General features: G+C 44.2%; 1 protein-coding gene across 2 annotated transcripts in view; it reads right to left on the bottom strand.

Annotated features, from left to right (window-relative positions):
• TAFA4 (TAFA chemokine like family member 4) overlaps nt 1-24,257 on the bottom strand; it is a 184,612-nt gene extending 160,355 nt beyond the window's left edge. Inside the window, exon 1 of one of the 2 annotated variants that reach the window (XM_045077932.1) lies at nt 23,830-24,257. The gene's annotated coding sequence lies outside the window, so the exon portion shown is untranslated. The remainder of the gene's footprint in view (nt 1-23,829) is intronic. The other variant, XM_045077934.1, reaches the window with a different exon arrangement.
• Nucleotides 24,258-24,645: the final 388 nt, after the last annotated feature.

The raw sequence follows: 24,645 nt of genomic DNA, 5'->3' as shown, positions 1-24,645 counted from the left end.
CCACCTCAGAATCTGACAATGACCCTGGCAAGTCAGCACATCCAGTTATTCCCCGTAGAAATGAGGCACTAATTGCACAACGCAGTCATCACAGGCTCATTTAATATACAAACTCACGTTAGCGCGTAACCAGGGTCAGGTTGCGCTCCACGGCACCGCTGAAACGTCACAACAACAACTCTCATAGGGTAGATCTAGGTTAAAGAGGCTTAAGATTAAAAGAGAAGCAAGCCGACCCTTGAAGCCCGAGAAATACTTAAGAATTCTCAGCCCATCATCCACCTATAGAAGTTTGGTAGTTATAAGCAGAATTCATTCAACGTTCATTTATTCAACACATTGGAATGCTCAGACTTCTGCATTCCCTTTGTTCCCTCCTAGGGTCTAGCTCAGCAATTCTCAAACTTCAGGGGTAAGAAATCTTTGACAGGGTTATACCCCAAAACATACAGGATTTTTCAGTGAAGAATTCTGACTATATACAATTTCTCTTTAAAACACTTCTTCAGGGGTGCCTTGGTGGCTCAGTGGGTTAAGCCTCTGCCTTTGGCTCAGGTCATAATCCCAGGGTCCTGGGATCAAGCCCCACTTGGGCTCTCTGCTCAGCAGGGAGCCTGCTTCCCCCACCCCCTCTCTGCCTACTTGTCATCTCTGTCAAATAAATAAATAAAATCTTTTAAAAATAAATAAATAAACAAACACTTCTTCAGCACCAAACCCCTTGGGTGGTCAGATTCTACTGTCCCAACTTTACAGGTGTGTTATAACAAAACATCATTAAAAGGGTGACACAATGCTCCGTACTTAATTGTTTGATAAATAGCAGCTCGTATCTCTGATTTAATGACCAAGCATGGAAAAAGGATCTGGTGGTAGATTTTGCCTGGAATATTTGCTCATTTTAATGTCACTTTCCCAAAAAGAGGGTCAAACTCTGTATCTTTCCCTTCTCTGGAATTTACATTTCAATAACTGTAGCCCCAAAACATGTTAAAGCGCGGTCACATTCTGAGCGGCCTGCTGCTGAAAGCAGACACTGCTGATGTTCGAGAGGAGAGCAATTATGCCAAGCCAATCGATAAAACGAACTGTAAAGATTAATCCTCCAGAATCCATTTTTTTCCTATGGAGGACGGCACTCGGCGATTTCTCCGTCCTCTCCCCCGTGTCTCTATCATCTCAGAAGACAAGGACAAAACATCAGCAATTAAAAGGAGCTTTCCAATGAGAGTTCAACGTTCTTTTCTAAAACAACTGCACTCCCTGTTAATGTGGATTGAGAGGGTAAAGAGAAAAGAGACACTAAGAGAGGCATTAAGTGTTGGGTACTGTGTCCCCAGGCTCTCTCACTTGTATCATAGACCCCCCCCCTAACTAGTCGGTATGATCGACTCTGTTTTACACATGAAAAAACAGAAGGTGTGAGAGAGGTTAAACTGCCCAAAGCCCACAGTACACACATACAAACACACACACACACACACACCCCAAATGGAACTGGAAGCTAGACATTCAGAAAAGGATCCCCTAATACAGAGCATCTCTCCAGCATAACAGGATCCCCGAAGCTAATCAACTAATATTTTGAAAGTGTATGTGCGGAGTACCACCAGCCACTGGACGGCTTATCAATAAGCCAGAAAACCAATTAACAGGAATACACAAAAATACAAGCTCACTTGTAATCTTGGGGTAGCAGGTAGGGGACAGGAAGGGGAGATTGGTTCATTTATATTAGCATGTCATAAAAGGTTAAACAGAAAAATAAAATGCCACAAAGCCTCCTGGAAATGGTACGTGTACAGGGAGATGCAGAGGTCAGCCGGTGGGGCTGTTTGGGCTTGAGACCCTTATTAGTGGTAATATATTTCTTATCTATGCAGAGGGCTCTAGTGCCCAGACCAAGAGCCCAAGTGGTGTGAAATCATTTCAATTCTCTGCACCTCACCTCCAAGGCACCCCCCTCCCCTAAGCCCCCTTGGATCAATGTTTCATCTACATGTTTCAGCGAATCACTGATCCTTCTCCTTCGTTCGTGGAGTCTAGGCTCACAGAATATTTCCCGCACATTGATTCCATTATTTCCATTCTATTATTTTCCCCTTGTCTGTTCCCCACTTCCCAAGACATTACAGGGAAGCCCATCCCTAAAGGGTGTATGAGCAATTTCCTTTCCTACACCTGCCAGCACCCCTTTAATCATGAAACATCAGCAAAGACCTGCAAACCCAAATCTTCCTTCCACTCTTACCAGTGCCCCTGAAACTGGGCCTTTTTATTTGCCTGCAAACAGTGCATCAAAAGGAGGGGGGAACGGGGAGACTGCTTGATTAAAAGACTGCCGTAGCTCAAGGACACAACCAAAATGTTAGATGCCTGACTTAACTACCGGCCACTAATTAAATGCAAAACAGTAGCATTAATGCAAAACGGGACGAGCGACACTGTATTGGGCTTTTATTTTTTTCCATACAGTGAATACCCCTGGCTTTCCTCATCCGCATCCCGCTGCATTTTGCAAGGGTCGGGGAACAGATGAGCAGGCGAGCCGCACGCCGTTAATCAGTCTTACTCATCTGCACGTGCCACTGCATTCAGAGAGAATTAATAATGCGTGTAGCCGGGGGCACCTGGGTGGCTCAGTCAGTTAAGCGTCTGGCTCATGATCTCAGATCAGGTCTCCATCTAGGGCTGTGAGTTCTAGCCCCACGCTGAAATAATAATAATGGGTATATCTGAAAACCAGGAGGACCAAGGTGCGTTGGCTCCCACGCAAGTGTTCCCCCACTCATGAACTTCCCTTAAACCCCAAGAGAAGAAACTTAGTTTTTCTTCCGCTATAGCTGGAAAATTGGAAAGCCCTACGAACGCTCTCCCTGGGCTTCAGAAAACCACCAGAGATTAACAAAATGGAAAGAAAAGATGCGGGGCTTTCTGATAGTTTCCTCTGAGTGCATGTTAAACTACTTGAGGATATCACTTTGGGGGTTCAAGGCATTTACCCAGGTTCCTAATGCAGGGAAAGGCATGCTTAAAAGCACTGTGGGAAGGAATCCCACCCCCAGATAGTTCCCCAGCCACGTTATCTTGTTAGAGATCAATGCTTGGGGTTACTAAGGAACAGTCTGTCCTAGGGGAATTAACGTGGGAAGATTTTTTTTTTTAATATTTTATTTATTTGACAGAGAGAAATCACAACTAGGCAGAGAGGCACGAGGAAGCAGGCTCCCTGCGGAGCAGAGAGCCCGATTCGGGGCTCGATCCCAGGACCCTGGGATCATGACCTGAGCCGAAGGCAGACGCCCCAACACACTGAGCCACCCAGGCGCCCCAACGTGGGAAGATTTTGAGCTGCTCGGTCTTTCACTGAAATGGTCCTAAAGACACGCCTTTTTAAAAACAACAACCAAAATAAATAATAAATACAGCGGCTGCTTGTACCTAGTGAAAACTTCCTGTGTGCCAAACCCTGTGCTGTGCGTGTGTTTCCCATCCAAAGCACACCTGGCCTTTTCATTTTATACAGATAAGACACCTGAAAGGGTTAACATTATTTGCTCAGGGTTGCACAGTCAGGGCTGCAGCCAAGACTGAAATCCAGGCGAGTGACTCCCGAACCCCATTTTCCTGAAGGCCACCCAGTTCTGCCCCATTTACACCAAGTGACTGGGAGGGTGGGGTTGCAAAATAAAGCTAGCCACCAGGGGGCAGACCAGAGGGAAGAGTGGAGGCAGCAGGGCCCGCTGGCAGAGCAAAGAGCCCAGAAAGAAGGGGGAAGATGTGCTGGAAGGGAAAGGCTGCAGAAGACAACAGGTGTTTTATTTAGCAGAATAAATTATGAGCGGAGACTCTGAAGCCAGACCCCCTGGGTTCAAATTCCAGCTCAAATCATTAGCTCCCAGCATTCAATTTATAGTGCTGTTCCTTGCGGCCTCTCTCTTGGGCATGAGGTCCTGCAGAAGGGTAACCGTCTGGACAAATCAATGTTACTAATGTGATCAAGGTTGGACAGACATCCTCAGAGACAGAGAAAAGTGGAAAGACCGAGAGAGATGGAGAGAAACTCAAGGTCTAAGTTGTTGCGTGACCCTGGCTTCACCATCGTCTTCTCTGGTTTTCCTGTCTGTAGAATAAGGACGATAGGGGTACCTGGGTGGCTCAGTGGGTTAAAGCCTCTGCCTTCGGCTCAGGTCATGATCCCAGGGTCCTGGGATCCAGCCCCGCGTTGGGATCTCTGCTTGGCAGGGAGCCTGCTTCCCTTCCTCTCTCTCTGCCTGCTTGTGATCTCTGTCAAATAAATAAATAAAATCTTTAAAAAAAAAAAAAAAAAGAATGAGGACGATAGTCCTACTCACCCCAATTAAATGGGTGAATCTATTCAAAAGATTTGGAATAGTGCTTGGCACATGATGAGCACTATTTAAGTGTTAATTATGTTTTATCTTAACTATTTAACAATTCTGGCAAGAAACCGCCCTGGCTCAAACACTCAGGCTGAAAAAAACAAAGGTATGCAACAGAAAGGAGTGTGTATGTTCACCAAAACTGCCTATGACAATGTTCGGAACAGGCAAAACCTAGAAAAAAACCAAAAGTTTAACATCAGAATGGGTAAGTAGAGTGGTCTGTTCGTACAATGAACTACTACACAGCAATGAAGAAGGGTTACATGCAAAGCAGATATATTGCTTAACAAACTCGAGGAAGAATACACATTGTGTGCTTCTATTTATATGAAGAGGGAAACCCAAAGCTCTACTAGCAGAGGGAGACTTGTGATCCCACCTGGGGGAAGGGGGCGAGTGTGACAGGAGGCAGGCACAAGGGACACATCAGGTACCGGAAGTTCTGCATTCTGAGCAGTGGTTTCATGGGTGAGCCACGTGTACACGCATATTCACAAGGCTCTCTTGGTTAAGATTTGGGTACTTTATTATAAGTTACACCTCAGTTTTTCAAAATTAACAGAAGCCGCTGAGTCAGTATGGGAGGTGTGATTGCATGTACAAAGTTAATTTTTTTCTGTTTTAGTAATTAGGAGTTTCAAAGTTTATTTTAAGAAGTGATGCATTTAGCCTCTCTTGATTAATCAGATCATCAAACTCATGTCACAGATATTACTGTTGAAGACAAGACTGAATATAAGTCTATTTCAAGAAAAATATGGGAAAACTTGGGGAAGAAAACAGGAAGGCAGTATGTGATGAATGGAATTTAGAAATCACTAGATTCTAGGGCAGCTATGGAGGGGGGGTCAAATGGACCTTTATTCCAGTCCAAGGTAGACAAACTACATCCAAGGACCGAATCACCCTGCTTTTACACAACCTAGAAACTAGGCATGGTTTTTACATTTTTAAATAGTGGGGAGAGAGGGGGCTAAAAGGACATTGCTTGACATGTGAAGATGATCTGAAATTCAGATTTCCAAGTCCATAAATGGAAAGGTATCAGATCACAGGCACCCTCATTCATTTACATACTGTTTCTGGTCCTTTTCCCAAGACAATGGCAGAGCTGAGTAGTTGTAACAAAGACCATGGGACCGCAAAGCCTAAAATATTTACTACATGGCCATTTGAGAAAAGGTTTGCTGATCTCAGCTCCGAAGGGCAGCTTTCATCTTGGCCACTGATGCTGCCCTGTGAAGTCACATACTCTTCTAATCCCTTCTCACAGAGGCATTCTCCTATAACCACTGTGATTAGCTCTGGCTCCAAATTCTGACTTCATAAAGCCCACAAACCAGGGCGCCGGGGTGGTTCAATCAGTTAAGTGCCTAACTCTTGATTGTGACTCAGGTCATGATCTGGGGGTCCTGGGATTGAGCCCCATGTGTCAGGCTTCATACTCAGTGGAGAGTCTGCTTGAGGAGTCTCTCTCTTTTTCACTTGACCCTTCTCCCTGCTTTCTGTCTCTAAAATTAATAAATCTTTAAAAAGATAAAGCCCAGGGCGCCTGGGTGGCTCAGTGTGTTAAGCCTCTGCCTTCGGCTCAGGTCATGATCTCAGGGTCCTGGGATCGAGCCCTGCATGGATCAGGCTCTCTGCTCAGCAGGGAGCCTGTTTCCCGCTCTCTCTGTCTGCCTGCCTCTCTGCCTGCTTGTGATCTCTATCAAATAAATCATTTACTTATTTATTTATTTATTTTTTTAAAAAATGATAAAGCCCATAGCCCATGTGTAAGCTCTGAGATCTGACCCAATGGCAACTACAGGACAATGAGAGGATGCTTCCCCAAGACAGTGCAGTCACAAACCATCACGAGGGAACATGATGAGGTTTCTCCGAACACACAGTAAAACTGTCCGTTCTTTTCCTGGAATGTTTACTGTATCCTCAGGTTAGTTCTTGCTTAAAAACCAACCAACTTGAGAATCCTCTTCTGTTTTCAAGGCACTAATGTATCAACATTTAAGGCTGTTGTTGGAAATGTACCAACACAAAGTAATTAGGATGCTAATTGGCTGATAAGAAAGTTTAACTGTCAAACATGATGGAAGATGAATTTTCCTACCTCTGAACTTTCAATAGGTTATCTCCCCTACATGGAATATCCTTCCTCTTCTTGTCTTTGTAGCTACCTCTCCTTATCAGATGGAAAAGTCCCCAAATATGAAAATCATATCAGGATCAAGAATCGCACTGCACCCACCATCTTATGCAAAATGGGTGTTTGAGAACTGTAAGGAAGAAGAAAGAAATGGAGAGGGAGTTATAATCCCCAGTCAATAAATATGGTATTGATCAAGACATGCTGACTTTATCTGCTCATTGTCTTAGATTTTAGTGACTATTTCTCTGTCTGCAAAAGCAGTAACTATTTTTGACAGACAAGTTCAAAACCCACCAGTATGAATGTGTACTTTTAGAAATAGGGTAAATACCTTATAGTTGTGAGAAATTGTTTCTTATAGAATGCCGTTCAAGAAAAGGTGTGAGGTTCCTCCGGGCTCTGTCTAATGTTAATCATTTATGATATACTGTGGTTCAGAGCTCAGCAATTGGAGTCATTTCAGGCAGTAAATATACATTTCCTGTCAAAACACATCAAATGGGTAAGACTTCAATTTATTTGAGAATGAGTTGTAACTAACTTCAATATTGGCAATTTGGAGAATTCCCTGATGGCTTTTAATAGCCTTGGCAGTTTTCTCCTCACATCTTGCTCCCAAACCACAGAGTATGTCTGTGTGACTCTCCCCAGAAATGGCCCTAGGTATCTCTCTGTGTGGTATGAGTCTGTACAGTTCCAAATCTATAGTGTTGCATTCCTTTTCCCGTCACTTAGGTTCTCCAGAACTAAAGATATGTCTACACATAACTTGAAGGAGCATTCTGGATTTACAAACTATAAACCCTTCTACCATATTATGAACTCATAAAGGGTTGGGTGCTAACCTTCTGCCTACATCATTTCACATCACTGCCTAAAACAATGACATAGAAAATAAAGGCTTCAACACAAAATGACTTGCTCTTTTACAAAAATTAAGCCCAGTGATACACAAGCCAAGGCAGGTACTTGAGCACTACACAATCATCAAGCCCTCCCACTGTTGCACCTTCTGTTCTGCCTTCTTCCCACCTGCCTATCATCCTCAAGGTCACCTCACAGACCAAGATGGCTGCCGGAGAGCCAACTATCACATCACATTCCAGGACTTTAGAGATCCACGAAGGGCTCCACTCTTGATTTTAGGAAGACTCTGCAGAAGTACTACCTGGCATTTCTATATGTATCCCACATGTTCACCCAAGAGCCAGAGAGGCTGCGAAACAGTCAGAATTCTGGACAGCATGTGCCTCACAAGAACTCAGAATGTCAGGAAGGAAGGGGCAGGACGGATGTTCTGTAGCCACCTAGCATCTCTTCTGCAACCCTATATTGTATATACACACTCTGTAAAGATGAATGATCAATGTTTAGGTCAATGAAAGAAAGGTAGATTCTCCAACATGGTGCCTTTCAACACCTCAGCGAACCTTTCAAAAGACTCAGTTTGGTCAGTGTTGCACGCTTCCTCAACATGTTAACATAATAACAGATTTTGGATGTAAACGGTACCTCAACTGCACTTATGATGAGACTAAGGGATTGTATGGTTTGAATTTTCAGGTTTTGTCTTCCATGAAATTTAATTAGAACACCGTGTGTGTTTCAAGCTCATCCAAACCCAAGAGCAAGATCACAGCCTTCCTCACTGTGGAAATGTGGAAAGACGGAAAGCTCAGGGAAGCAACGGCATTCACCGAGGATCAGAGGGAAGGGTAGAAGCCCAAATGCTGAATTCAACACCTCTGCATTTTCACACCAATGCCCAGTCTTCTGGAAGATCACTACAGCTTGGCAGAAGCAATGTGGCTTTTGGCAGAACTTCAGGAGTAATGACAGTGTGCATTTATACACTAAGCTGCAGTTTTCAAAGCATTTCCACCTGGTCAGCAATTGGAAACACCCACCAATGCTTTATAGGCAGGCAGATTGCTGTTGCTCTGAGTAGGTAAGGAATTTATGCTCTTGAGGTAACAGATTTAAAGAATGAGAAGGAGCCAGCCAAAAAAGAGAAGGAAACAAACAAGATGCACGTTCCGAGGAAAGGAACATCAAGTAGAAAGTCACCGAGGAAGGAGCGAGTTTAGGCATTCTAGGAAATGAGAGATGGCCAAGGTGATTCTAGGAGAAAAAGCAAGGGGACGAGATCTCAGATGACAACAGAAAACCAAGATGCTAGCAACCCTCACCCTTTGGCCCTACTTCTATACAATGCCTATTTTTCCTACAACCAATTCCATTTTCTTTCTTTCTTTTTTTTTTTTTTTTAAGTAGGCTCCATCCCCATCGTGGGATTCAAACTCACCACTCTGAGATCAAGAGTTGCATGTCCTACTGACTGAGCCACCCAGAAGCCCCAACCAAACGCATTTTCAGCGTGAGAATCTTACCTACCTTATGTCTGTCTCCATGCTCAGGCAATCTTCTACAACCATCTCCCAAGACAAGAAAAGGAAGGTGTTTTCATAGCAAGGCACACTATTAATTTTAAAATATATACGAAAGTGGAGAATTATAAAACTCCATTGGCTTTCAGAGCAAATTTTCCACAAACTTCCTCTGACCGGGGGCTTTCTAAATTTTATCTGCATGTGTATTTTTTCAAAGAAGACGTACCTACGAATACACAGGGTCCTATTTCTGATCCATCTAGAGCAAATCTATAAACTAGTCCACTGCAATAACAGAATTCCAAAGCCCCGCCGGAGTATTTACACCTAGTAGGTCCTCAGTTGCACTGGCTCCTTTGGCCAGTCCTTAAAGGGTTCAGTGTTTCCAACAGTTAGAGAGGAAAAAAAAATTTTTTTTAATATCTTTGCATCCATCAACCAGCATTTTCAAGGGCAAGAATCACTCCGGAGCCCAAGGAGCTGTCAGAGGTGCTAGAGGTTAATGGCTGTATTTACATAGCCATCAATTCACTTTACAAAGAACTGCCCCAGCAGAACGATGCGGTCCCATCCGGCAGCCCCATCCAGCAGCCCAGCCAGCCCAGGGCAGACCCGAGTCTGAAGGAGGGAAGGAGAATGCCTGATAAATCTTAACAACCTGTCCTGTTTTCAGTAGATTATTTATACCTCTATTTTCAGGGGAAGAGTCTTGAGCCTCTTGTCGAGCACAACGGACTACATTTCCGTCTCTTCAGTAGTCACTTGTTAAGACATTTGGGGAGGAAAACAGTCAAACCGTAGCTGTACCTCCTCGCGCAGACTTTACCCTCCACCTGCGCTGTCCAAAATGGCAGCCAATGGCAGACAAGTGCCTGTTTAAATGTAAAGCTAAGTTAATTTATTTTTTTTAAAGATTGTATTTCTTTATTTGAGAGGTGGAGATCACAAGTAGGCAGAGAGGCAGGCAGAGAGAGAGAGAGGAGGAAGCAGGCTCCCTGCTGAGCAGAGAGCCCGATGCGGGGCTCAATCCCAGGACCCTGAGATCATGACCTGAGCCGAAGGCAGAAGCTTAACCCACTGAGCCACCCAGGCGCCCCAAAGCTAAGTTAATTTAAAAATAAAATGGAATTTAAAATTCAGTTCCTTGGACACAACAGCCATCTTGCAAGTGCTCGACAGTCCCGTGCGGCTCAGCGGCTTTTGTTAACGGATGACACAGACTTCAGAATTTTCTCCCTCGTGGCAGAAAGTTCTATTGGAACTTGTAAGACTGTTTACCTCTCATGTCCAAAGGCTGACGTGTTCTGGGGTTTTTTTACATCTTGATTCAAGAGAAAAGGATAGTGAAAGAGACTTTCTGCAGTCCCCACATTTTCCAGATGCATTCTTAAGCAACACAACACTATAACACACATCCTCTAACCAGGCTCTTCTGGGTGTACTTAAAAAACAAAAACAAAACAAAACAAAACCACTAGCAAATGGCTACAAAGCTACATGTAATTATGAGAGGGCTTTAAACAGCAAACGCTGCATCTCAATAGAAGGTATAAATTTGTTCACAAGCCTTCACACAGGGAAGGGAACCTTCGGGGCCGTGGGTGGCTCAGTCAGTCAGATATCCAACTCTTGATTTCAGCTTGGGTTAGGATCCCAGGGCCCAGAGAGATCAAGCTGAGCTGTGCTCCATGCCCAGCATGAAATCTGCTTCTCCTTCTCTCCCTCCTTCGTCCCCCGATCTCGTGTACAAGCTACCTCTCTCTCTGTCCCTTTCTCTCTAAAATAAATAAATAAAATCCTTTTAAAAAGAGGGGGGATCCCTCTTTGGGGATTTTGTTGGTGGGAATGTACACGGGTGCAGCTACTATGGAAAACAGTATGAGCACAATCGGTGAAGTATATTAAAAGGTACAGGGGCGCCTGGGTGGCTCAGTGGGTTAAGCCTCTGCTTTTGGCACATGTCATGATCTCAAGGTCCTGGGATTGAGCCCCGCATCAGGCTCTCTGCTCAGCCGGGGGCCTGTTTCCCTGCTCTCTCTCTCTGTCTGCTTCTCTGCCTACTGGTGATCTCTGTCTGTCAAATAAATAAAGTCTTTAAAAAAAAAAAGAAGAAGAAGATTAAAAGGTACAAACTTCTAATTACCAAATAAGTAAGTCCCAGGGATGGAAAGTTCAATACGGGGAATACAACCATTGGATCACTACATTGTACAACTGAAACTAATAGAACATTGTATGTCAAATATATTTCAGAGAAAAAAAAAAAGACTGTTCTCATAATAATCCCTGTAACAGAGGAAAAAGGAAAAATCGGAATATCCACCTGTAGAGAACAACTAAATAAAATGTAGTACATTCCTAGTGAAAGTTAGGCAGTTAAAGAAATGGACAAGAGCTATTTTGTATCAACATGATAGGACTCCAAGATAATGGCAACATTGTAAATTATTGAACCCGATGTACAGTAAATTACTTAAGTGAGAAAATTCACACAATACTGCATATTTAGTAAACACACATGATTTAAATAACACAAATAGGAAAGTCCAGCATGTTTTGATGTTTCCATGTTATACTTTGAAATAAACGGAAGGTGCCAGATCTGCTTCTGACTTCCGTTGATTGGTGAGCACTGACAAATGAACTTCAAATGGTTAGAGAGGGTCTCTAACACTTGTCAGTCCATTCCCCCTCCTCCTGTCGGGATTTCTTTGAGGCATTATGAATTTTCAATATGTGCAGGATGATATCAGCCCAACTCTTAATAGTATTTGGAGAGAGAGGTTTAGAAATGGGTTGAAGAGGTCATGAAAGGGGAGGTTTTCTTTTAATCTTACTACAGTCTTACCTTTATTTTTCTACCGCTTGCATGCTACCGGGGGTCCTCCACAAGGTCACCGGTTGCTGTGATCCTGTCTCATCACTGAAAGCATCACTGTCCAGAGGACACAGTACTTGCTGTCATGATGCTGACCCGCCATTCCCAGCCAGCAGAAAAATACCACGCTTTTTTTTCCCAATAAGTGGCTATTTCTGCTGCTTTGTCTTCCATGTAAACTAGCTTCTGTCGTGCCCTAGTCTGCCGCTCAACCTGGAAGTCTCATCACCTAACTGTCTGGAGTTAAGAACCGAAGGGGGACACAGGGCACCGGGGCAGGCAGCCAGGGAGGACAGCGATTGCATCTTGACGGTTGGGCAAAGATAACCAAAGTGAAACCTGCCGAAGGGACAGCAGTGACTGATGGGTCCCAAGGAAATGTTAGTACAGACCTAGTCATACGCAACATGCCACAGCCTTTGCAAGAGGACCATGGTTCTGCAAACCAGCCATGTAATTAAAACACAGCTCTGGAGACAGAAAAGGGTGAGTGACTCTGACCTGGCCCATCCACTCTTCTTGGTGGCTTAGCCAATGCTAACCTTCCTGCCAACACCCACACATTTCTATAAGTCAGACTATCTTGAAAAATTCTCACAAAACCACCATTTTTAAATAAATGAATCAAGATCTAAACAATCAAGTTGTTCAGGCTTTGCTTTTTCATTCAGAAGAGACTCCGGTTTGCAAACTTCAAGTTCTTGTTAATAGTGCAACACAATGTAAAATCCACTGAAAGCTTTTCATTTAAGCAAACAGGGATGATAATTTATTCCTCTAAGTGGTAAGAGAATGTAACAAGCCAGGCATCTGTGCAAAAACTTTCCATACCCCTTCAAGCCCTATCACTCTATCTGGAACTCCATCTTCTGGTCCTAACTAAATCTTCAATTATTCCCAGAACGGATGAAACCTTAAATCCACATCAGCTTTTAACATCTGCTGAGTCTTAACCAGAACGAAATTCCTGTGTGTCACCTGCCGGCAGGATTACAATTTAAATCAGACCCACAGTATATGAAAATACAGGTCACATTTTTCCCTTGGTCAATACAGACATTAGCCAGATGACAGAAGGAGATGTTATGCTCCTCCCGCGCTACGTACAGCCAAACTGCCTCAATATCCACTTAAACAACTGTATGATTCTTATTCTAAAAGTTCTTAACTATGGAAAATATACCTTACACTCTAAAAGAAACTTAGGGGCATTATCAAAATCAGTTCCCCTATGTAACACTGATCCAAACAACATCTAATTTGTATTTTGGGCTCAGTGATTTAAATTGATCTTCAGAAGTATACTTTTTTTTTTAAGATTTTATTTATTTATTTGACAGAGAGAGATCACAAGTAGGCAGAGAGGCAGACAGAGAGAGAGAGGAGGAAGCAGGCTCCCTGCTGAGCAGAGAGGCCAACGCGGGGACTCGATCCCAGGACCCTGAGATCACGACCTAAGCCGAAGGCAGCGGCTTAACCCACTGAGCCACCCAGGCGCCCCAGAAGTATACTTTTTAGACAAACTTAACCAGCATATTCCAAAACGAGAATCACAACTGAACCAAAACAACCTGGTTGTATGAAAATGTCTGTAATAAATTTTTTAACTCCGAAAGACGCACAGTAACAACGGGTATGACGCACAGACTGGACCGTATCAGTGCTCTGGCGAGCTCATCAAAACTGCAAATTCTCAGGCTCCTGCCTAGATTTACTGAACCAGCAGCTCTGAGGGCGAACCCTGGGAATCTCTGTTTTAACAATACCCTCCAGGTGGTTCTTATGCACTAGTCTCAGTGAAAATATGAAGAAGTGTAGGAGAGAAAGGAAACCCCGCACAATGTTGGTGGGAATGCAAACTGGTACAGCTACTATGGAAAACAGTAGAGAGGTCCTCGAAAAATTAAAAATGCAAATTCCAGGGTGCCTGGGTGGTTCAGTTGGTTGAGCAGCTGCCTTTGGCTCAGGTCATGATCCTGGACTTCCAGGACTGAGTCCCGCATCAGGCTCCCAGCTCCTTGGGGAGTCTGCTTCTCCCTCTGACCTTCTCCTCTCTCATGCTTTCTCTCACTCATTCTCTCTCAAATAAATAAATAAAATCTTTAAAAAAAAAAATGCAAATTCCATACAGTCCAGTAATTCCACAACAGAATATTTACCTAAAGAAAATGAAAACACTAATTCAAAAATATATATTAACCCCTATGCTTTATGTTTATTGAAGCTTTGTTTATAATAGCCAAGATATAAAGCAATCCAAGTGCCCATCAATGGATAAATAAAGAAGATGTGATATATATATATATATACACACACATATATACACACAATGGAACACACACATACACACACACACAACGGATTATTATTCACACAATGGAATATTACTCAGCCATTTAAAAAAAGGATGCGATCTTGCCATTCGTGACAACATGGATGGACCTAGAGGGTATTATGCTTAGAGAAGGAAATTAAACAAAGATAAAGACCATATGATTTCACTTATATGTGGAATCTGGGAAACAAATGAACATAAAGCAGAAACAGATCCGTAAATACAGAGAACAAACTGATGGTTGTCAGAGGGAAGATGGCTTGGGGGAACTGGCAAAATGGGTGCAGGGGAATGGAAGACACAGGCTTCAGTTACGCAAGGAGGAAGTCAGGAGGATAAAAGATACAGCACAGGGAATACGGCCAACGCTACTGTAACAGCCTTGCGTGGTGACAGAAGATGGCTACACTTGTAGTGAGCACAGTGTAAAGTATACACTTGTTGCTATGTTGTACACCTGAAACTGGTATAACATTGTCTGCCAACTACACTTCAATAAAAAGAATCATAATAAAACAGGAATTGGGATACCTGATAAGAACTTGATAACATGAAATAGATTTTTTACATCCAGAATGTTCAGAGGACCAAAAAAATTTGCCACCAGCATAAACCCTATATTCATCTCTGCTCATTGCTGACTTCTGAGTCGATGAGGACTTGGAAACTTGTATATGGATGGAGTCAACTGCTTGTACGTTCGTGTCTGTTTATGTTATGGTTCAGAAATATTTGCACATCAAACCAGAAACTGAGTTTACACTTGGGATCACGAGTCCTTTGTAAATGTGAAGAGAGTAAATTTGGAATCCAACGTCTTGAAGACACAGAGTTTTCTAGGAATTCTGCCAGTCCTTTTTCTCAGGGTGACTTTAACTTTCAGACTTGAGGAGTATATTTTCCTTCTCTGATGAATACTTCCGTACAATGATTAGTGTACTTTGTTCGAGCATATATCAGGACAATCAGGACAAGCTGACTTTTCCCCTGCTCTCAAGAACACTGGAGCTTGCCGCTCCATCCTAACGGGTTACCCAATATGCTAGGCGAGTATCAACAGCCAGGCTTACTGGTACTCTGCTCCCCCTACTCACCCACGAAGGACGTGGGGCTGCTGTGTTCCAAACATCGCCCTTTTCCTTTTAAATAACACAGAAACCTTGCAAGTGAGCTACACACCTCTGACTTAGGATTTCCAGGAGGACACCCTTAGCTACAGGCTTATTTCTAGGCCTTTAGAATCAAATTAGACTACCCCATCAGACACCTATTTGTGCAAACGTTAATTTCAAGTGTATTTAAATGCCTCGGCGTCTTGCTTTTGCTCATCACATCAGGCAGAGTGGCTTCCACTGTGCAATCACAATAATGAATAAACATGGGGTGCTTATAAAGGACTCGGGAACCACAAAACTGATCAATTGTTAATTCTACAAAGTGACTAAACGTGCCTTCTTTTGCAATGACTCCATTAAGCTGTGCTTTGGGTGGGAAAGATGCCCGTGTCCTCTGCCTACGGTCTCTGTAAAATAAAAATGCAATCATCCCTCAGATCCTACCTAAGGCTTATCTTGATCTCAATGATTTCCTTGCACTGTCTACACTCACCGCTACCCACCCCACCCCCAACAAGAAGCAAACATTGGCATGGCATTCTAAACACCATGAGCCGCATAGTTGTTAATCACCAGAGGATTTGAGGCAGCACTAATATTAACAGCCCAAATAACCATCGTATATGGCTACCAGCCTCTTAGTATTTTGATCAAACACTGATTTCACAGTGAGTGTGGCCCACGGGAGCTCCATATCTCAATCAAATTCCTTAGTGTGGCAGGATGAGGACTTTGAGGTCTTTTCCTTGCCATGAACATATTTGTTATTTATCTCTCATCCCCCACCACACCTGGGCTGTGCACATGAAGCGTTCATACAATCTTTCTTGAACTGGAAGAATGAATGATCAAGTGGGAGCTTTGGCTCTCCCACACCACCTGGGCTCACACTGTGGTTCCTGCCACAAGCCACCTACATGGTCCCTATCCAGTGTCCTTCACTTTCCTGGTATACAGAAAGGAGATGTTTAGACCAGTAAAGGGATACAGCCTCTATGCAACACTGTACGATGGTTCCTCAAAACATGAAGCATGGAATTACCATATGATCCAGCACTTCCATTTCTGAGCTCATACCCAGAAGAACCACAAACAGAGGCTCAAGAAGATATCCAGACACCCACGTGCATGGGAGCGGTATTCGCAGTAGCCGAAAGGAAGCAGCCACCCACCTCGAGAGACGAATGGATAAACAAAATTGGATTTTCACGTGCAATGGGCTGTTTCCCAGCCTTAAAAGAGAATGGAACTCTGACACACACTGCAACATGGAAAAACCTTGAAGACACTATGCAACGTGAAATAAGCTAGTCCCCAAAAGGAAAAATACCGTATGAGTCTCCTTCAGCGAGGTACTTGGAGCAGTTACATTCTTAGAGATAGAAAGAGAATTGGCGGCGAGGAGCTGAGAGGAGGGAGTAGGGGAGCTGCTGTTTAATGGGCACAGAGTTTCGGTTTTAGAGGACGAACAAGAGTTCTGGGGATGGAGGATGGGGAAGGCTACACAAAACATGAACACTTAATGCTGCCGGACAACACACTTAAAAAAATGGTGAAGTAGCAGGCACCCCGCAGGCTCAGTCGGTAGAGCACGTGATTCTTGATCTTGAGGTTGTGAGTTCAAGCCCCATGTTGGGCACAGAGATAACTTAAAAATAAAATCTTAATAAAAATTTTAAAAATAGGGTTACATAAACTTATGATATTTGCATTTTAGTGCAATTTTTTAAAACACTTAGGGTAGAGATGTCTGTGGCTCAGTCAGTTGGGTGTTTGCTTTCAGTTCAAGTCATGAACCCAGGGTCCTGGGATCGAGTCCCACATCAGGCTCCCTGCCCAGGGGGGAGCCTGCTTCTCCCTCTACCTCTGCCTGCTACTCAACCTACTTGTGCTCTCTCTCTTTCTCACTCTCTCTGTCAAATAAATTAATTAATTAAAAAAATACTTAGCATAGGACTGTATGGGTGGCACAATCAGTTGAGGGACTGACTCTTGGTTTTGGGACAGATCCTGATCTCGGTGTCATGAGATCAGGCCCCAGGTCAGGTTCAGTGCTCAGGAGGGAGTCTGCTTGAGGATTTTCTCCCCCCTTCTTCCTTTGCCTCTCCCCCATGCGCTTTCTATCTCTCAATTAAATAAATCTTTAAAAAATAAAAAGCAGATAAAATAGCTCAGTACCCAGCAACATTCTTATTCAACAAATGATAGCTACTGTAGCTACGATGATTTTTTTCAAAGGTTAACAAAGCAAATATTTAACAAGGATTCCCTCATGTGAAAATGGTAAATACTTGCAGAAAACTTTAATGAAACAGACATTTGCTATCTAACATCCAATTCCATTTCAATGCCTCCTTGCCCACTGCCGCCTACCCCAACCCCCACTGATACTAAGCAGCCTTATTGGGGATGTTTAAATCTTAACCAGTTCATTCCCCAAAGGCCCCCGGCTGAGGTGAGTGGAAATTCCGCACACAAAAAGAACCGGACATGTACCAGGGCCAGACTCCTAGCCATCCCCCAGCTTGCTTAATGGAGCTCCACGCTCCTAAGGGGATCCAACGGTCTGCAAAGAGCAGGACAGGGTATGGAGAAGATGCGAGTTTTTTCCTGGGAGGACTGGGCCCATGGTAACCAATTTTATGGCTCTTTTGATTCATGTCCGCGGATGTGTGTGTGCGTGTGTGTGTGCGTGTGTGGTTGAGAACGAATTAATCCAAAAATATAGATGAAGAAAGCTGGGTCTCGGATGTGAAGCCGGGTTGCATAATCACTTCTGAAAGCAGAGAAAAGGTAACAGATGTTTACATTACAATCTGGCTGCTTCTGGAAGAGCTGCCAAATGATTTAAATAGCAACGGAGATTGCAGGCCCCAGTGAATTGTTAGCCCCACTGATATGTGTAGAGAATTCACCCCAATAATACATGTTGGGATGGCCTTAATTAAATGCCCGGCTGTATAAAATATGTCTGGCTTTCAAATTGCTTAAAATCTCAAACCGGACACCAATAATAAAACATCAAACTGAAGGATGTATTCCAGCACTGACATTATGAAACTTGCTGTCTTTGGCAAAAAGCAATGTATTACAAAGAAAACTCAAGGCTGCTTTTTAACTTTGGGTGTTTTTATGACCAGCAGGAAAATGCATTTTTAAATAGAAAAACATACAGCCACGAAAAAGAATGGCCTAGAACTCTCTTCACCCAATTGTCATCCTTCCCAGAATGGTTCCAGAGAGTATCTGAGTCTCACTGGAGTGCAGGTTAATGGCCACACCCCATAGAAAGTCTTCATAATAGGGGGTTTCACCTAATCGCATGGTCGGGGGCTGACCTCAGAGATGCCAGACTCCTTCCCCAGCCATGGGTTCACCAAAGGCCTTCCCATGGCCCTCTGCCCAGTAAACTAAGCAGTACAGATTATATGATCTATGGCCCCATTTCTCTAAAATGATTTGGTCTCAACATCTCTCTGTGGATGAAAGGCAAAAGGAGGGAATTGGAAATATATGTACTGAAATATGAAAAAGTATTCTTGCGATGGCAGAACTGGGTACATTTTTTCACTTTCCTTTTTATACTCTTTTACAGGGCTTGACTTTTCTACCCCACATACGCATTTTCTTTATAAATTAAAGAAATCAAATAGGAAAGACATCTTCAAAACAAGCCTAGTGTTATGCAAAGAATCCTAGTGTACGCATTAGAGACCTCAGTTCCTGCCAGAAACAAGGAACTGGGGACATTGGGTAAGCCATTTCACTGGTCTGGGCCCCAAAAGTCAGCCTGGATCCAAGTTTCTCCACCTCAGCACCAATGACATTTTGTGCCCCAGAATTCTTTGCTGTAGGAGCTGCCTTACGCCTTAGTGTAAGTCTAGCAGCACCCCTGTTCTCTACACCCTAAACCTAATTCCACCCCACGCTGTGACAACCAAAAATGTCTCCAGATGTTGGCAAAGGTCCCCTACAGAGCCAAACTGCCCCCAGTTGAAAATCATTGTCCTAGAAGGTCTGTAAGTTTCTTCCTTGTTGGAAACCTTCTATGATTATTTTAAACACTGTGCCTAAAGTCCAAGTTGGAGGCCCAGTGTTCCACTCTGGAAGACCAAAATCTCATCAGTATTTTCAGGATTCACGAGGCAAAAGATGAAATAAAATTGAATAAAATAAAGAAACGAAACTGTGAATTTTCAGAGAAGACTTTGGGACATGTGGCATAGATATGAAACAGAGAGTTTAAGCAGATGCAACAGTCATTTAAAAACTAATAATAACTCAGGTTTTGGACAGTTCCACCTTTAGTTAAGACAAGTGAAATGCTGCAGAAATGTTCAACGGTCTTTCTAGTTTGAAATAAACTCAGAACAGAAAAAATACAACAAATCAAAAAACCCACATAGGTTATTTCTTCTCTGTAATGCTGTATTTTTATTTTTTAAAAAAAGAAGCCTAGTGTTTTCTCTTTATAAGAAATGCAAGGGCATTTTTCTAAAAGAGATATTCTCTTCTCCACTAACAATACTATAAACAGTCTTACGAAAGGAGACAAATTAGCAACATCTTTACTACCTGTCTATCTTTCTAAATATAGTATCTTGTTTTTATTTGTCATTTCATTAACATTTCATTAACAAAAACTCCCTAATATCTGACACTCCCAGACTTTTGAATTAAAATCATCTATGCCCATGTTAATGACTTGCTGCTGTAAGATCCTGACATCTTTTGAATTAAAAACAGTGACAAAGAAAGATTCAACACGGTTTTTGATTCATGACTCTTTGGACAACCATAGTTCATTCATAGAGAGAAAGCCATTTATTAACCAGGATGTTTCATCAACGTCAACATTCTATACCTGACACACACTAAGAGCTCAACAAAGGCAGGGCGCCATTAGCAGGACTCACAACCAAGCCAGAAAACAGTTTTATTCCAAATTACCAGTTTGGTTTTACAGCAACTGAAAATTACAAGGTATGACAGAGGAGACAGATCACACAATAAATTAATATTCTGAGCTCTCAAACCTTCTATCATGCCTCATCTTCATTTTAACGTTTGTGTCTTTCCGCATGCTCAAATAGGGCCAAACTGAGTCACCCAATCCATCCTCTTCCACTGCCATCGCCCCTAGAAGTGTGTCTTTTGTAATTGCAAATACTAGGACAGCTACTAGGAAGCAGCCCAAGGCTAGCTGATGCATAAGGTTGTCAAATCTCTGAGCTGGGTTCAACTGCCTAATATTCTAACTGATCCCTGATAGGAAGAGAGGGGGACACGGTCCTGCTCTGCAGACACAGCTGAAATGAGGGGTCCTTCCAGCATCCGAACACCACTCTGCAGGCCCTTATCAGAAACGTCGGGAAAGGGCACGGGGCTAGAAGTTAGGATCCCAGTTCTTTTTACAAGGTAATGGGCTGAAGTCATAACACCTTCTACCCCTGATCTTTTAGAATACTGAACTCCTGAGGTGCTCTCCAGATTTAAAATTCTGTGAGTCTTTGAGTCTTTAAACCTGATTATGCAATTAAACTTATGTTTAAACACATACACACACACACACACACAGGGGTCCTTTTCACTGACTTTATGGAAGAAAATGATTTAGCTTGACTAACAACTATAAAACACAAAGAGTTAACTTTGTGATAGGGAGCCAAAGTTCATTCTTTTCTTGTGGGGGAGTTGCCAGAGATCACGAACTGTGTGGGCTATTATTACGAAGTGTAACTCAAGCTTATTTCTGTAAGTAAGAACTGTTAGGAAGGATGGGAGCTTTTTCTAATAATGTTTTCAAAACAAATAGCTATGACGTGATTAATTGGTCAAGATCCCTCTGCCAATCCCTCTGTGGACGTCTTTTTCCTCTCGCCGGTCCCTCACGCTCAATCCTGGATCTCTCTAACGAATTAGGAGGAAGTCAGTCCACTGTAGGATCTACAACTGGCTCTGGGACTTGGAAGTCATTTTGCTAACCTTAGCAGATTTATTTATCCTGCACCTGATGAAACGCCCCCGTGTAAACAAATGAATCCATCAACTAGATGTTCCATCTATCTTGAGACCAAAAACAAAACCTCAAAAGACTAGACCATTTACTCTGACATCTCTCCATATTTGTAAAGAAATAGAGCCAAAATGTAGCGTAAAAACTCCCAAAGAACAAGGAGGCATAAGGGGGAAACATACTTCTGCAAATTCTAAGGAGATCTATAAACTGCAATCTGAGAATTTTATTAAGCTAAGCTTCTTAGTATAGAAATCCCTAACACTCTCCAACTGGGCAGCTAATTGAGAGTTAGAAAGAGCCAAAATGACTTCCCTCTTTCTCTTATTCATCACAGGCAATATAGAACCCTTGCTCAACATGATAATGTGACTCTTGTCAATGCATGTTCAAATCAGATAGAGGATTGGCTCATGATGATGTCATCCCCGTGGGTTAATCCCCAGTGAATGCAGTTTCAATATCATATGCATCAACATGTCATTTACATAACAAAGTGTTATATTAAGTATAACAATAAATGAGCTGTGCAGATAAAAGCAGCTATTAGAGAAAGGCTATGTGCCACTGAAAAGGAGTCAGGGGGACAAAGACTTTTTTTTTAGACTAAATGGAACTAGGTCATCAAACAATACACCTCTCTAAAAAAAGCAAAAAATGAATATTGAAATTCAAGTGACCTAGAACATTCTAGTACTAGAGATATGGAAATGTTGCCTCCAATGAAGTAATTAAGTAGAGATATTTGTAGGGTTTGTATGTGTGTTTGGGAGACAAGTTTAAAAAAAAATTAAAGACACTGAAAAATAAGCAAACTAGCAGTGATTGCTTTTCTGGGAATAACAACTTTCTTATCTTTAAGAGGGAAAATTGGCCAAGTCAGATCGTGACTTAAAACCCTGTAATAAATTTTAAAGTGTTAAAGGGTAGTTAAAATGGCACAGAGGGAAGACAGAAAAGTCACGCAAAGCAGAACAATGAGCAGAACTGAGGGAGGAAGCCTTGAAACACAGCTTTATGAGATTATTGATCAAGAAATGTCCACACATACAAAGATAGCTGCTTGCACAAATGAGCAAAGCCAACTCACGCGGTCAGTTTGGGAGGACCTAAATCATCATTCATTAGTCACGATGATTCTGAAAACTGTTCTCCTGCTGCCTTATTAAGATCTGTATTTCCAGATCAAAGGAAGTGTTAGGCTTGTGCACTGATTTATAACTACAAACTTAGCAGGAACGCTTGTCACTGTAAACCCGCAGCGAAGTGTTGAGGAATTTTTTAAGTCCTACATCTGCTCAAGAATGACCAAGTGGAAAAACACCGATTACATTGTGATTGGGCAGGTGTGGTTGTCTGGGTGTGCAGGTGGGATTTTCAGGTCGGTGCCCGTAATCCTTCTAGCAAGGATATTAGAGAAAGAAGCCCACCAAGGCTTTGAACACGCCCATCCCCGCACACGGGGATCGCCTGTCACATCACATCAACCTTGCCGGCCTTGGAGGGACGGCCATAGAAAAGTTGAAGGGGAAAAGAGTACAAGGATGCAGATGCTTCACCAAAGGGGGTACTTAAATCCCGGCTAGGGATTTGGAGGGATGTGAGCCCATGCGTAGTTCTCAGTGAGTCCATGAACCTGTGAATGTACATCTTCCCGGGGGCTGAATTATAGCTTGGCTAAAGCTCTCAGTGGCGTCCGTGGAACCCCCAGACGTCAAATGATACTGATTCAGGAGAAAAACGCACCAGTGGCACCGCTCTGGCTTTAGCTGCCCCCCTAAGTGCAAGACACCAGACTTTCCACCTCCCATCTTTCCCAAGCCATGAGTTCAGGATTAAAGATGCTCTCCTTTCCAGGAGCGGATTGTCAAAGCAAATGAGGCAAGAGAGGGTCTGAAGAAGAAGGGAAGCAACATAGACCCTCCCGCCTGGTGGACAAATCCGAGGTGCCTCAAGGGGGAAGAGACAGAACTTCCAGACTGGCTCTAGTTTTCTACGTGGGCGGGAAGCTTAGCGCTTCAACTGAAAAGACGCGCCCCGGGTGCACGCAGCGTCCTTCCAGCAAGAGCCCCGCAACCAGGGCTTCGGGTGTAGGCTAAAGTGGTTCCCCTAAGGGCCAGGGTCAGACCCAAGGGATGAAGCCCCAAGGCCGGCTTCTCCAAAACAACCGCTCACCCCGAGTTCACGCTCCCCGCCCCCATACTGATACGGATCCATTGAGAGGCCCCTCTGGCAGCCAAGGAGCTCCCCGGGGGATCCGTGAGAGGTACATACGAACCCCGAAGTTGGCAGCGCCCGCTGCCCGGCGTCAGCCACGCATCCCCACTTAGGAACGCCGCTTCCAACTTCGGGGTGCACGCCAACTACCGCACAGGAGGTCACCCCCGTTCAAGAGCGTCGGGATGAGGGGGCTGCCCGGAGCCAAGTCAGTATCAGCCCGAGAGGCAGCCACCTGCCACGAGACAGAGACTGAGTACTGGGTCGGCGCCACCCCAACCCCGTCTTCCCAACCCCTCTTCCGCCCTTCCAACCCTTCTGACCTGACTAGAGCCGCGGCCAAGTCGGGCTGGCGCGTCCAGGACGAGGCTCGGATCTCTGCACAGGAGCCGCGGAGGAGGCTCACCGAGCCACCTCCCCGCGGGCGCCCCGAGAGTGGCCCATCACCCCCGCAGGCTCACTGTGAAAGTTCTCAGGTCTCTCCGAAGACACGTCGGCAACTGCCGCAGAAAAGCAGCGGCTGCAGAAGCGCAGGTGCCACTCCACTCCCGGAGTCCGGCTGCAGCCGCACGCGGGGTCGGTGCGCCCCGTCCGGGCCGCGCGCCACGAGCAGTGCGGGGCCGAGCCCGCGGGCGGGCGCGCGGGCCGGGAGGGGCCGGGCCCACCGCGGGCCGCGCTGATTGGCCGGGCCGCCCGGCCCCTGCCCCCGCCCGGCCCGGTGGTCCACGTGGGCTCGGCCCTCTTCCCTCCCCGCACCTGGGGCTCGGTCACCCTCCCCCACCCCCCGCCCCCGCTCGGCTCCCAGCGCCTCTCCCGAGCGCCTCGCTGTGGCCAGCGCTCCGCAGGCAGGTGCCAGGGAAAGGTATTCTTTCCGAATACCTGAGAGCCGCCGGAGCCTTGCATAAGGGAGTGGAATTTTTGGTTCGGCTCCGGATGAAAAACGATCCGCACGCCGCGTGTCTCCATCCGAAGACCCCAAACAGTTTGCAAACAGGCTTCGTTGGCCGCCCTGAGCGTAACACAGGCATAACTAATCCGGCTTCTTATATAACGTGCTTGTATGGGAGAGGAGGGAAATCCGCACACGGGTCAATGCTGAAATACTTTCTCATTTTAAAAAGTATGAAAGTACAGCTACG

The sequence above is a fragment of the Mustela putorius genome, unplaced genomic scaffold, assembly GCF_011764305.1.
Source record: "Mustela putorius furo isolate JIRA1106 unplaced genomic scaffold, ASM1176430v1.1 tig00000095_pilon_pilon_pilon, whole genome shotgun sequence".
NCBI lineage: Eukaryota > Metazoa > Chordata > Mammalia > Carnivora > Mustelidae > Mustela > Mustela putorius.
The sequence above is the reverse complement of the archived record's forward strand: the minus strand, read 5'-3'. Positions and strand labels throughout refer to the sequence as shown.